The 13421-nt window shown below is 40.0% G+C and overlaps 1 protein-coding gene across 7 annotated transcripts in view; it reads left to right on the top strand.

The window, feature by feature from the left end:
- Window positions 1–13421, top strand: part of ppp3ca (protein phosphatase 3, catalytic subunit, alpha isozyme) — a 425143-nt gene that overhangs the window by 394996 nt on the left and 16726 nt on the right. The window lies entirely within an intron of this gene.

Consider the following 13421-nt stretch of genomic DNA (forward strand, 5'->3'; position numbering starts at 1 on the left):
TCCAAGTTTAAGTCAGACATGGGATGCCTTTAGATCTTAGAAATGAACTGTAGACTAGGACTATAAGTTTAGTCACAGTCACCTGGGATTGAAGATGTGACGGATCAATAATTGATGTCTCCCAGGTTTAATGGCTTGCATAAAATTTATAATCAGTACTTCAGGGTGGAGCTCATTCTACTAACTGTTGGTGTAATTGGTTTCTCAGTGCTGAGATATTTAAAAAGGCAACTTAAAGTCCTGACTTCAGTCATTGCTCCTTTGATTAAATATTAACAATGATACTTTCTTTAAATGCCATTTATTCTTCCTGACTGAAAATTTAAATGGCTAAATTAAAATTTGCTCTTGCGTTCTTCATAGGCATCAGTATCTTGTGCATTAAAAATCTAAGACATGAATATTGAGCCAGTAAATGACTAGTCTGTTACTTTTTGACTTACCAGTTTTGAGAGGTAGTGTTATAGGGCATTAAGAATTAAATAGGTGCATTGAAATTCCAATATGTTTTGTCATTGGCCTGATTTGGTTCGGTGTCAGCAATATTTTGTGCAGGGAATTTGTAATCCTCATAAAACTGCTGGATGGCAGTGAGTACAGGCAAGGTGCTTGCCCCATTGTCATGTAGGAAGATCCTAAGTGCCAGACATGGTCCTCCTGTGAACCTTCCAACTGAATAGCTCTTGCTTTGGCAAATGAAATATCTGCACAGAGGCCGGTATCCCATCACCAAGTCACCCTTTATTTACACTTGCCTAGTACATGAGCTCTGATCAGGTAGCTCAGTGCCACTCCCTCGAGCGAGACTCCTCTTTATATATCTGTCAGCTAAGAGACCCTGATTGCCCCAATCAGGGATGTCATTCTCAACAAGAACCACCTGGCCAACCTTCATCCAATCACTAAGCTGGCGTAAGTGTATGATGTGGTCAATTGCACAAGCATGAAGATAAAACAAATTCAGACTTGCAAGATTGTATTTTCAAAGTGCTGTAAATGTAGACAATCAGTAAATTTTGTTCCATTCGAGCCATTAGTGGCAGGAATATATTTTTGTTTAAAGGTTGTATACTGGGACGTGGTCCCCTGTGGGATAGCGAGATGAGGTTCGAGAGTTGTGAGCGCCAAGGCAACAATGACTGAGTGTTTACACTTGTAAGGCCTCAAGTGCTTGAGTATCTTTTAATGGTAGGTATGGCCTAACTCATCAATCTTTGAGGTCTAATGTCTGCCACAAATGAGCCAGTGAAAAGTTTTTTTTAATTCCTTTTACCTCCTAACACACCCACATCCACCCCACAGCTCTCTGTCCTAGTTTCTCAGTTCTTACTGAGGCACCAAGGGCTTCCAGTAATTTCTAAGCTATGAAATTGTTAACAGTACAGAAAAAAAATTGGCAAGCACTGTTTTATATTGTGCTTTAAAAAGATGTAGTTTGAGACACAATGTAATTGAATAGATTCCTGACTATTTCATTTCAACTTCCCTAGCAGAGGAATTGAATTCAAGAGTCGTGAGGTGATGTTGCAGCTGTACAGGACCTTGGTGAGGCCACATTTGGAGCACTGTGTGCAGTTCTGGTCGTCTCATTTTAGGAAAGATGTGGAAGCTTTGGAGAGGGTGCAGAGGAGATTTACCAGGATGTTGCCTGGAATGGAGAATAGGTTGTACGAGGATAGGTTGAGAGTGCTAGGCCTTTTCTCGTTGGAACGGCGAAGGATGAGGGGTGACTTGATAGAGGTTTATAAGATGATCAGGGGAATAGATAGTCAGAGACTTTTTCCCCGGGTACAACAGAGTGTTACAAGGGGACATAAATTTAAGCTGAAGGGTGGAAGGTATAAGGGGTATGTCAGGGGTAGGTTCTTTACCCAGAGAATGGTGGGGGCATGGAATGCGCTGCCTGTGGGAGTGGCAGAGTCAGAATCATTGGTGACCTTTAAGCGGCAATTGGATAGGTACATGGATAGGTGCTTAAGCTAGGACAAATGTTCGGCACAACATCGTGGGCTGAAGGGCCTGTTCTGTGCTGTATGTTCTATGTCTATGTTCTCAAACTGAAAAAAATTATAATTCTGCTGGCATTATGATCCTCTGTAATATTTTTTTACATTACATTACATAGAAATCAAATGTTTAACATTTAAATGTTATAATGGCCCCATTTTTGTGAATGACTGGGTGATTAAATGTTCTATTATAAACAGACTCATTTGTAAGCAAATAAATATTCATACAAGTTTCTGCCTGCTTTCTGTAACAATATCCTGCAGTGATTAGTAAATGGTAAATTTTAGTTAGTAGAAATTCTTAAAGAGTGAATGTGCAGGCAAATCTTTAAGGCAGAGACACATATGCTCTTAATTAGCAAGGGTTACAGGAGAATGGGATTGAGGATTATCTCAGCCATAATTGAAATGTGGAGCAGACATGATGACCAAATAGCCTAATTCTGTTCTTATGTCTGTTGGTCTTATGGTCTAAGTGTAATCTAGCTACTTATCATACTCTTGACTGAGAATTTTGTGAAGGTGGGTGACAGCATATATTAATGTACGCAATTTCCTTATCTGTATAGCTGTAGGTTCATTGTAAATGCTAAATTAGGAGGTCTTGTCTACTAATGATCTGTTGAAAGAAGAAAAGTTCATAGTTGAACAGACTCATGCCACTGAAACTTTTCATTTACAGATCAAATGTAAGAATGCCAAATTTCACAATCTCACAACAATTTATTCTGCAGGAGAAAAGATAGGTTGACAGTTTTTGACAATACCCCATTCTCCTTGCTGTTTGGAATGCATTCAGCTAATTGACGTAAAGAGAGGGCATTGGCTAGACCATTGATATACTGATCAAAATGATATTGTTAGTGACTTCCTAATGTGCCTCACTATCACACTTCAGGAGGATGTTAGCTGCATGGATGCTTACGGCCATACCAAGATGGTATTTGGCATTTGTTATTGCAGAAGTGCATGAGTGAGCATCAGATTCCCTTATGGTTCCCAATGGCCACCCTTGGTACTCAAACAATAGCTATTATTAAATGCAATTTCAAAGTCTAAACCAGGAAGGACATGCTGGAATATTTCATTCCAAGATGATTGTAGAAGTTTACTGAAACTTGTTTAGATTTTACAATTTAAAGTCCAAAGCAAAATTTATTTTAGTAATTTCATTGTTTTTATTATGTTTAGTTTTAAAGTAATCCATTCATGTTCCATACTTCTAATGATTGAATATGAATCTGTTGGAAATAGAAAGTTCCTTAACACTTTCCTGATAGCTCAGTGATTGATTACACTGTGCTGCATGGGCCTCAGCCAGTATAAAGCTCGGAATAGTCCATGTTTGAAACTGATTGATTGACCATTTAGTTAACTAAATGGTGGTGAAGAAATAACAGTTACCCTACAGATCCATGGTTAAGATGACAAAAGATCTGTTCTTTATTATTATCCAGGTGTTGCATGCATACGTGTTCAAATGTTGGTTGAATAGTACCCAGCTTGATTTTGAAAACTTATTGTGTAACAGTTTAATGACTCCCAGTTGCCTAGTATTGCACATCAAAAATAGCCATTTGAGTGAAGATGGACAGTACAACTAGTATATCCCAGCAAGCAAGATACCCCAGATTGATAAATACTCTCCAAAAGATGAGAAAAAATGAGCTGAAATTGAAATAGTAGGCTACAGCATTTGTCATTTTACAACATCCCTGTGGTGAAATGCCTTACCCAGCTTTAGAGTCAAGATTAGAGTGGTGCTGGAAAAGCACAGCAGGTCAGGCAGCATCCGAGGAGCAGGAAAATCGATTTTTCGGCAAAAGCCCTTCATCAAGAATCAGATGAAGGGCTTTTGCCCGAAACGTCGATTTTCCTGCTCCTCGGATGCTGTCTGACCTGCGGTGCTTTTCCAGCACCACTCTAATCTTGACTCTAGCCTCCAGCATCTGAACTGGCTCAAAGGTAGAAGACAGAGGGTGATGGTGGTGGCCTGTGACCAGTGGAGTACCGCAAGAATCAGTGCTGGGTCCACTACTTTTCATCATTTACAGGGGAACCTCAATTATCCGAATGTGATGAGCGGGCGCTATTTTGTTCAGATAATCGATGATTCGGTTAATCGATTAAATGCCTTTCATCTGGGGCTTGGAGTTCTTAAAGTCTGCTCCCCATTCAGAAGATTGCAGCAGCACAGCGCGCGAGCCCCAGCCCCCAACCCCGTCCAACACCGCCCCTCCTGCCCCCAATACCATGCAACACCTCCCCCGTCCCCAACACCAACACCGCTGCCCCAACCCCGTATGCACCTGTCCCCTCTCTGGGGGAGCTGGACTGGACACCAACAAGACTGCTGCTGCGGCAGCTGCCTTTGTGGGGTAAGTCTCCAAATAGTGCACACGCACACACGCACGCACACACAGCCACACACACAACCCTTTACTGCAACTTTTTGACAGGTTCCACCTTTGCCCTGTACAGGGCAATATTGGTCAGATTATCTTGGGAAGGGGGCGGGGTGAGGATACACCCCTCTGTAGAACTCCAGGGAAAGTGTGGGAAGAGAGAGAGGGTGGGAGGTCAGTCATTTGGAGACGGTGCCTGTTTAATCACTGTAAACAAAAGACGCGATCACTATCGGAAAGACTCTTTGATATAATGTTTCCATTGGGACCTGGAGATCGCCTTTGGATAATCTGATTTTCGGATAATTGGTGTTCAGATAATCGAGGTTCCTCTGTATATAAATTATTTGGATGTGAGCATAAGAGGTATAGTTAGTAAGTTTGTAGATGACTCCAAAATTTGAGGTGTAGTGGACAGCGAAGAAGGTTACCTCAGATTACAATGGGATCTTGATCAGATGGGCCAATGGGCTGATAAGTGGCAGATGGAGTTTAATTTAGATAAATGTGAAGTACTGCATTTTGGGAAAACAAATCTTCGCAGGACTTATTCACTTAATGGTAAGGCCCTAGGGAGTGTTGTTGAACAAAGAGACCTTGGAGTGCAGGTTCATAGGATAGTGGAGTCGCAGGTAGATAGGATAGTGAAGAAGGCATTTGGTATGCGTTCCTTTATTGATCAGAGTACTGAGTAAAGGAATTGGGAGGTTATGTTGTGGTTGTACATTGGTTAGGCCACTGTTGGAATATTGTGCACGATTCTATCGGAAGGATGTTGTGAAACTTGAAAGGGTTCAGAAAAGATTTACAAGGATGTTGCCAGGATTGGAGGATTTGAGCTATAGAGAGAGGTTGAATAGGCTAGGGCTGTTTTTGCTGGACTGTCAGAGGCTGAGGGGTGACCTTATAGAGGTTTATAAAATCATGAGGGGCATGGATAGGATAAATAGACAAGTATTTTCCCTGGGATGGGAGAGTCCAGAACAAGAGGGCATAGGTTTAGGGTAAGAGGGGAAAGATATAAAAGAGACCTAAGTGGCAACTTTTTCACGCCGAGGGTGGTGCGTGTACGGAATGAGCTGCCAGAGGAAGTCATGGAGGCTAGTACGATTGCAACATTTTAAAAGGCATCTGGATGGGTATATGAATAGGAAGGGTTTGGAGAGATATGGGCTGGGTGCTGGCAGGTGGAAGTAGATTGGGTTGGGATATTTGGTCGGCATGGATGAGTTGGACCGAAGGGTCTGGTTCCATGCTGCACATCTCTATGACCCTATGACTGTATCTGCAGTACTCACTTTTACCCAGCTTTAGCCCAGCCAAAAATCTATTCCAGTGTTTAGCAACTGAACATAACTCTCAAAACATGTACTTACCCAAACTCTACTAGTTAATTAACAGTTTCTTAAAATGACCACTGTTTAATGTTCTCATTGTGTCACACCTTACGTTGCTATTGCAAATGAATTCAATGAACATAAGTTGGCCATTCAGCCCCTCAAATTTGCTATGTCATTCTGTCAAGTCATGGCTGATCTGCAGGTCTCTACTCCCCTTTCGTGTTAATTCTTCTTCAATATTCCCTCTAATTTTTTTTTGGTGCATGGATTCTAAAGTCTATGCATAGCAGCAACTTCCTAAACAAGAATGCAATGCTGATTGATATATGGAACCTTGGAGTGACTGCGCATCCGAGAGGGAACATTGCTCTTCATAGCCTCAACATGATATCTCAAAAATCTATCTACTTCCTCTTTGTATGCTTTCATTGATCTAGCCTCTGCAACGCTCTGTGGTAGATAATTCCAGATGTTCACAACTCTGAGGGAACAAATTCTTTATATCTAATTTTTAAATAAATGACCCTTATTTTGTAACAATGCCCCCTAGTTTGAGGTTTGTCCAATAGTGGAAAATGTTGATCTCAATTTTGAGAGTTCAAACTGTGTAATGTGACTGGCTATTTTGTAATCCCTAACACAATGGATAACTGTGTGTAAAATGATCCAGTTAAGATTAGATTACTTACAGTGTGGAAACAGGCCCTTCGGCCCAACAAGTCCACACCACCCCGCCGAAGCGCAACCCACCCATACCCCTAACCTAACACTACGGGTAATTTAGCATAGCCAATTCACCTGACCTGCACATCTTTGGACTGTGGGAGGAAACCGGAGCACCTGGAGGAAACCCACGCAGACACGGGGAGAACGTGCAAACTCCACACAGTCAGTCGCCTGAGGTGGGAATTGAACCCAGGTCTCTGGCGCTGTGAGGCAGCAGTGCTAACCACTGTGCCACCGTGCCACCCACCAAGTTAAGGATATGCAGATTTGTCAGACTTGTCAAAATATTGATCTTGTTATTCCTGATTATCCTTATGTTAAATTATGTAATTTATTGACATGGAAAGGATGATGCTTTTGACCTATCACGAGGTAAGTATATTACAGTTGCACAGCATGCCACAGAAACTCTGCTCATCATTCCCATCGTTGTTATTTCATAATGGTATGTTATTTTCCTTGAAAATATTTTAACTTTAAACAAACATACACTATGCTTGGCTTATAAAGGAGTATGAGTTTTAACTTCTCAAATAAATTTAATTGCTACAACCTAATTAAGGTTTATTGCATAATTACAACTTGAGTATAAAAAGCAAGGACAGTGATTGGAGAATAATAATATGCTTGATATTCTAGTTGTTTGCACATTTTTACAGTTTGAACTGTCAAAATGGATTGAAATTTAAAATAACCAAAGCTACGTTTGGCCTATGAAATCTAAAATCTATCAAGGTGTCTCTGCTACTTGCTTTGATGCGTGGACAACACCGATATTATTATCTGCCTGGAGATTTATGTCATAAAATATTTACATTTGGGCACTATGGTTTGATTTCAGTTTCACATGTTTTACAAGATATGGATGCTGACCTGCTGTGGATCATTGTACCAGTTGATACTTTATTGAAATCAGTTGTATGAACAATTTTAGACTACAGAGTAAATATTTATTGTTTTCTGTTAATTTCTGGTGTATCAGTTTGTTCCAGTTTGGGCAGGGTGCCAGGATGAAATTGCTTCACACATCACAGCACAGTTCCTGAGTTCATTTCCTCTCAGATCTATAAAAACTTGTTACAATGAACGCTGAAACCTGACAATCAAGGTATACAAGTTTAAACAATTAAGCATAATTGCAGTTTGTGTCAGCATTTCACCCCTTACACAGTATCATATGGTGTAGGAAGCTCTTTTATCATCCCTATAGAAGGATCACCTGTCCTATGGCTACCAGGATTTAATGACACACAGAGCTGTCAGGTCTTCGGACTATTTATTTTCTGAGGAATTGCAATCTTACATGAATTATTTCTCTGTCCCTTTTTTTTACAAAAGGAAGGGGCTCCGCATTTCTGAGAGGAGAATCCATACAGGGCTCCTTTGGAAATGTGAAATTATGCTTCCATGCTGACAGTTCTTCCATCTTGTAGAGCAATCAGGTGGAGGAAATTCACGTCTTTTTCACAGCAATCAGGTGTTGTATTCTGAAATATAAAGATCTTAACAGCCACTTTTTGACAGCTGCTGTCAAACCATAAACACATAAGATAGGTAGGGTACCTGGCACCACTTGCTGGGTAGGGTGCTAAGGGGACAAGGGAAGTGATGCAGTGGTTAGGGTGAGCTAGGTTAGGTGAGAGATATAAAATCTGGCGGGGAAGGTGAGAGAATTTGGGTGCCATTACCATGGCGAGGGAAAGAAGTGCATCATTTCGAGGGATTTGAGGTGGAGGCAGATCGGGGCCAGAGCAGGGAAAGGGTTTTGGTTTCCTGAGGCAGGTCTACAGCAGGCAAAGCGGAAGGAGACTGAGAATGGTAGAAGCAGATCAGATGCACAGTGGGAGACCGGGTGTTCGTATCCTAAAGAGTGAAGTCATTGTCAGGTCTTGGGAGTTAAACATCAGGTTCATGGCTGGTAAAAAGGAGTCAGGTCTCAGAGGTGTCAGTCAGGATGTGGGGTTCTAAGTGCTTTGGGGTTGTAGTTGGGTGTGTGTGTGATGTATTATGGGTCACTTGAATAGTTACTCAGGAGTTAGACCATTTATTAGTCATACATTTCATTAGTAACTATGTATGTAATTAAATCAGAAACTTCTGAATTCTCTGATTCAAATAGAATAAGTTCCTTACAGTGTGGAAACAGGCCCTTGGGCCCAACAGGTCCACACTGACCCTCCGAATAGTAACCCATCCAGACACATTCCCCTACCCTATTATCCTATATTTCTTCCTGACAAATGGACCTAACCTACACATCTTTGAATACTATGGGCAATTTAGCATGGCCGATTCATCTAACCTGCACGTCTTTGGATTGTGGGAGGAAACTGTAGCACCCAGAGAAAACCTACGCAGGCACTTGGAGAATGTGCAAACTCCACACAGACAGTCACCGGAGGCTGGAATCAAACCCGGGTCCCTGGCACTGTGAGGCAGGAGTGCTAACCACTTAGCCCCCATGCCGCCGAATGGAGCCTTTTGGAGGGTTTCAAGCAGATGGAATCTGCCCAGCAAAGTATTCAATTTCCCAGGTAACTCCCTTACAGTTTGCTTCTATGGGAATTCTACAGGGTCCCCAAGCACAACTTCTGCAAGAATGATGAATGTCTGACCAGTGGAAAATCCAGACACTGGTATCAATAATAGTAACCAGGAAACTATGATCAATTGTTGTAATTTATTGATGTCCTTTAGGGAAGGAAATCTGGCATCATTGTCTGATGGAAGTCTACATGTCTCTTCATATCTTCCGTATTGTGGTTGACTCTTATCTGCTCTCTGAAGGGTAGTGTACATGGCAGCAGGTAAATATGGCACTTGCTGGGTAGGGTGCCAAGGGGCCCAGAGTGTAAAGTCCAGTTCAGTGTTCCAGGTCTGTGACTTCTCCTCATTTGAGCATCTTGAACATTCAAGCAGATCATATTTGATCTACAACTCAACTACGTGAGCCCACCATTGCATGATATTCTTAATACCTTTGGATAATCAAAACTCTTAAAATTTTACAATTGATCAATGAACAGATGTGGTTTGAAAAAGAGTTCTGAACTTCTGCCATGCTTTGTAGGGAGCTTTTCTCTAATCTCCTTCCTGCAATATCCTCCCTCCAATTTTAAGAATAAGTCTTCCATTTCTTGACAGCTCAACCAGCAGGAGGTGCTTCTCTTTATTTACCCTACTTTATATCTTGAAAATCTCAATGAAGTTGTCCTCCAGTGTTCTAATTTCCAGGGAGAACACGATAATTTGTGTAATCTATTCTCATTATAGTATCCTTGGAGTTCTGTTATCATTCTGATAAATCTATGTTGGCCTCTTTTTGTTTTAAGACTTGTGCTTCCTTTCAGGAATTTGATGCCAAAAACTACTAAGTACTCCAGACATAGTCTAATTAGGGTTTTGTATAGCTGAAAAATAACTTCTACTCCTATATTCCAATCTACAAAACATAAAAGCCAACAATCCAAAGCCTTTCTGATTGTTTTCTGAACCTGTTTTAATTAGAAATGCATCTGGACCCCTCGTTTCTTTGGACCTCCACTGTTTATAGCTGGTATTTTGCAAATACACTTGTTTAGGTCCAAAGCTGATGACCTCAAGTTTGCACACATGCAAATTGAATTGTCAAAAATTTCCCTATTCACTTAACTTATCGATATCTCTCTGTTCATTCCTATCACCTATAGTGCTGTTTTATCTTTGTCATTTGAAAATTTGGATATGCACTATAATATCCTATTATCTAAGTCATTAATAAGTAAATCAAATAATTGAGGTCTCAATGCAGATCCTTGGATAGCTCTTGTCAATTGCAGTATCTCACCATCATTTCTAAACTGTCTTCTGCTGTTCAGCCAGCTTTATGATCAGGTCAACAACTTGCCTTTCATTCCATGGGCTTCAGCTTTAGTTAACAGTCTTTGATAAGTGACTTATCAAATCCCTTTTGGAAGTCCACATGAATAGAGTTATCTATTTTACTCACCTCTGGGAAAAATTTAATCAGACTCATGAGGCATGGCCTAATCTTTTCAAATCTATGCAGCCCTCACTATTTAGCTGCTAAGTTTCAAAATGTTCAGTCACCCTCACCTTAACTATACTATTTAGTGAAGTTTTACAGATATTTAGTTAGCTCATTTATAATTCACTTTTTTTCACTCGCTCATCTCTCTTAGATAGTGATTGAGATGCACATTTTCCAAGGACTGATTCCTAAATTGAGATTACCTTGAAATATTATGTTCATCTCAACAGCCGAAACCTGGATAATCAGAATTGGCTTCAACAGTTGTTTGCAATAATGTTCAATATATCTCTCAGTTTAACTAGTCAAAGTTTTTTGTGTTCAATTTGAATATTGGGAGGCAGAAAATTATTTAGTTGATCTGTGAATTTCAGATCTGGAAGTTGCTGTCATAAATTATATTTAACATTTCTTGTGTGGTTTGTATGAATGTGTTTTAAATTAATTTATTGTTTAATTATTAATTTGATTGTATTTGTAGTGATTTGGACAATCACTTCTTTGATGCCTTTCCCTCAGTAAAACCTCTCCTATCCTGTTCAAGCCTGTTGGTATGGTTCCCAATCTTCACGCATTGAGGATTACAGGGCACTGACTTGAACATATTTGGTACACAGTAAATTTAATAATCAATTGCTAAATTTGGCTGGACCACATTGACTGCCAAGTCTCACTCTGCCAGAACCATTCAACATTTAAAATTTATTCGGGCAAGCAAGGATAACTTCTGCATCCTTCTCTCTACTGGCAAATGTCTGCTTGAACAACAGCATCCTAATTTTTAATAACAAGTGTAGCAAGTCTGTGGATAGTTGTGCTGCCACTTTAGAAGCACTCATTTCGATGACTTGTTTGCTTTTCCTGTTTTCCTCTTCTGTGACTTCATGCCCCTTTGAGAGGTAAATCAGTGCCATTTCCTGAAACTATTCATCTCCTAATTTCCTCTATATGCTGATGATGGTGACGCTTAAATGGTTCATTTTCTTCAGGTACTGCACCACATTTTTGAACCAGCTTTATTACTCCTTCAATCATCCACCTTCAGTCTCCTGGTCTTGCAAAGTACTGTTCAATTTCTTATCTCCCTTTTCCCCTCAAATATTTAATTGTGCTGTTGCCTCTAAAACCAATGTTAATCTTTACCACAATTGTATGTTTGATTATCTTCAGCCTGGCTATTGGCCTTTCACAAAACCTAGATAAAGTTAGAAAATCACACAACATCAGGTTATAGTCCAATAGATTTATTTGGAAGTACAAACTTTCAGAGCGCTGCTCCTTCATCAGCTAGCTACCTGATGAAGGAGCAGTACTATGGAAGTTTGTACTTCCAAATAAACCTGTTGGTCTATAACCTGATGTTGTGAGATTTTTAACTTTGTCAATCCCAGTCCAACATTGGCACCTTCATATCACAAAATCTACAGACTGTACCCAAGATCAGAGATGACTTCCTCTGTCATTGCATCTAAAGTGCTTTATTCCTTATCATCATTGACAACTATTCCAAATCTTTGATATGTTCAACGCAATCATCTTCTGCATTATCAGAATCTCCAATTTTGTAGAATTATGGTCATTTGAGTTTTCACCTATCCCATCATAGACAGGGTATCTCAAGCATAATGTTTTTAGATTAGATTAGATTAGATTACAGTGTGGAAACAGGCCCTTCGGCCCAACAAGTCCACACCGACCCGCCGAAGCGAAACCCACCCATACCCCTACATTTACCCCTTATCTAACACTACGGGCAATTTAGTATGGCCAATTCACCTGACCCTGCACATCTTTGTGACTGTGGGAGGAAACCGGAGCACCCGGAGGAAACCCACGCAGACACGGGGAGAACGTGCAAACTCCACACAGTCAGTCGCCTGAGGCGGGAATTGAACCCGGGTCTCTGGCGCTGTGAGGCAGCAGTGCTAACCACTGTGCCACCGTGCCGCCCTGAATTTAGAAGATGAAACACAGATTCTTTATTGAGTTAATTATTACCTTAATGTTTAAAAACTTCTCATCATGCATTGTATTTCTTTACAAAATTAGAACATTGGAACTTAATGTCATTTAATAACTTAGAAGTTATAAGAATGCCTCCTATTACATTTTGTGAAGTTAAAGCTGACATTTGTTTTGAGCCAGATACCATTGCCAGTATAATATGGTCTGAGTGTAGCCCTATATGATAGCTCATGTTACATATACCACAAAGACTGGGTCCCTGTTGAGACAGATGCCTTCAGTTTTGTTTCCAACACTGTTTACACTGTTATGATAACTCAGACATATAGTCTGAATTCTATGCTTCCTGATGTAATTTTACTTTCATGTTCATAACTGATTGACTGAACACACTACACTGACTCCATTGCACCAGTAATTTATATTGGAATGTCACATATTACATATCATGATGTCATGATTACATAATAATAGTGTAGTTGTATCCTTTTGCATTCATTGATATAACGGACCTTAGTATGTTAAATTAATTATAGTGAATAAAACTTTTATTATTGATTCATGTCCATTTCTGTAGCTAAAGGGACAATCATTTACCAATTACAATTCAAACATTACCACCATTTTTTGAAGGTAGTATCACATGCATAACTTAAAATATAGGAGGCTTTTTCCTCATTTGTTGAGTACATGAAACACCAAAACCCAATAAATATTCTCCTCTGCCATGATATCACTCAGCTGGTTTTTGCCATGTAATAACAAAGATATTTCTAATTCTTTGTTACATTTTGGTAATGCCATTAGATCTTTGGTCTCTCTGCTATGATATATACTGGAGCAGAGCCAGTTTTTTTTTTCATAATTTTTATTGAACACTCTCTCATTGAGGCAATGAGATAATCCATTAGAATTCATCAAAGAGCTCATTGTCTTTGCAATCAGC

Source organism: Chiloscyllium plagiosum, chromosome 14, assembly GCF_004010195.1.
Source record: "Chiloscyllium plagiosum isolate BGI_BamShark_2017 chromosome 14, ASM401019v2, whole genome shotgun sequence".
Lineage (NCBI taxonomy): Eukaryota > Metazoa > Chordata > Chondrichthyes > Orectolobiformes > Hemiscylliidae > Chiloscyllium > Chiloscyllium plagiosum.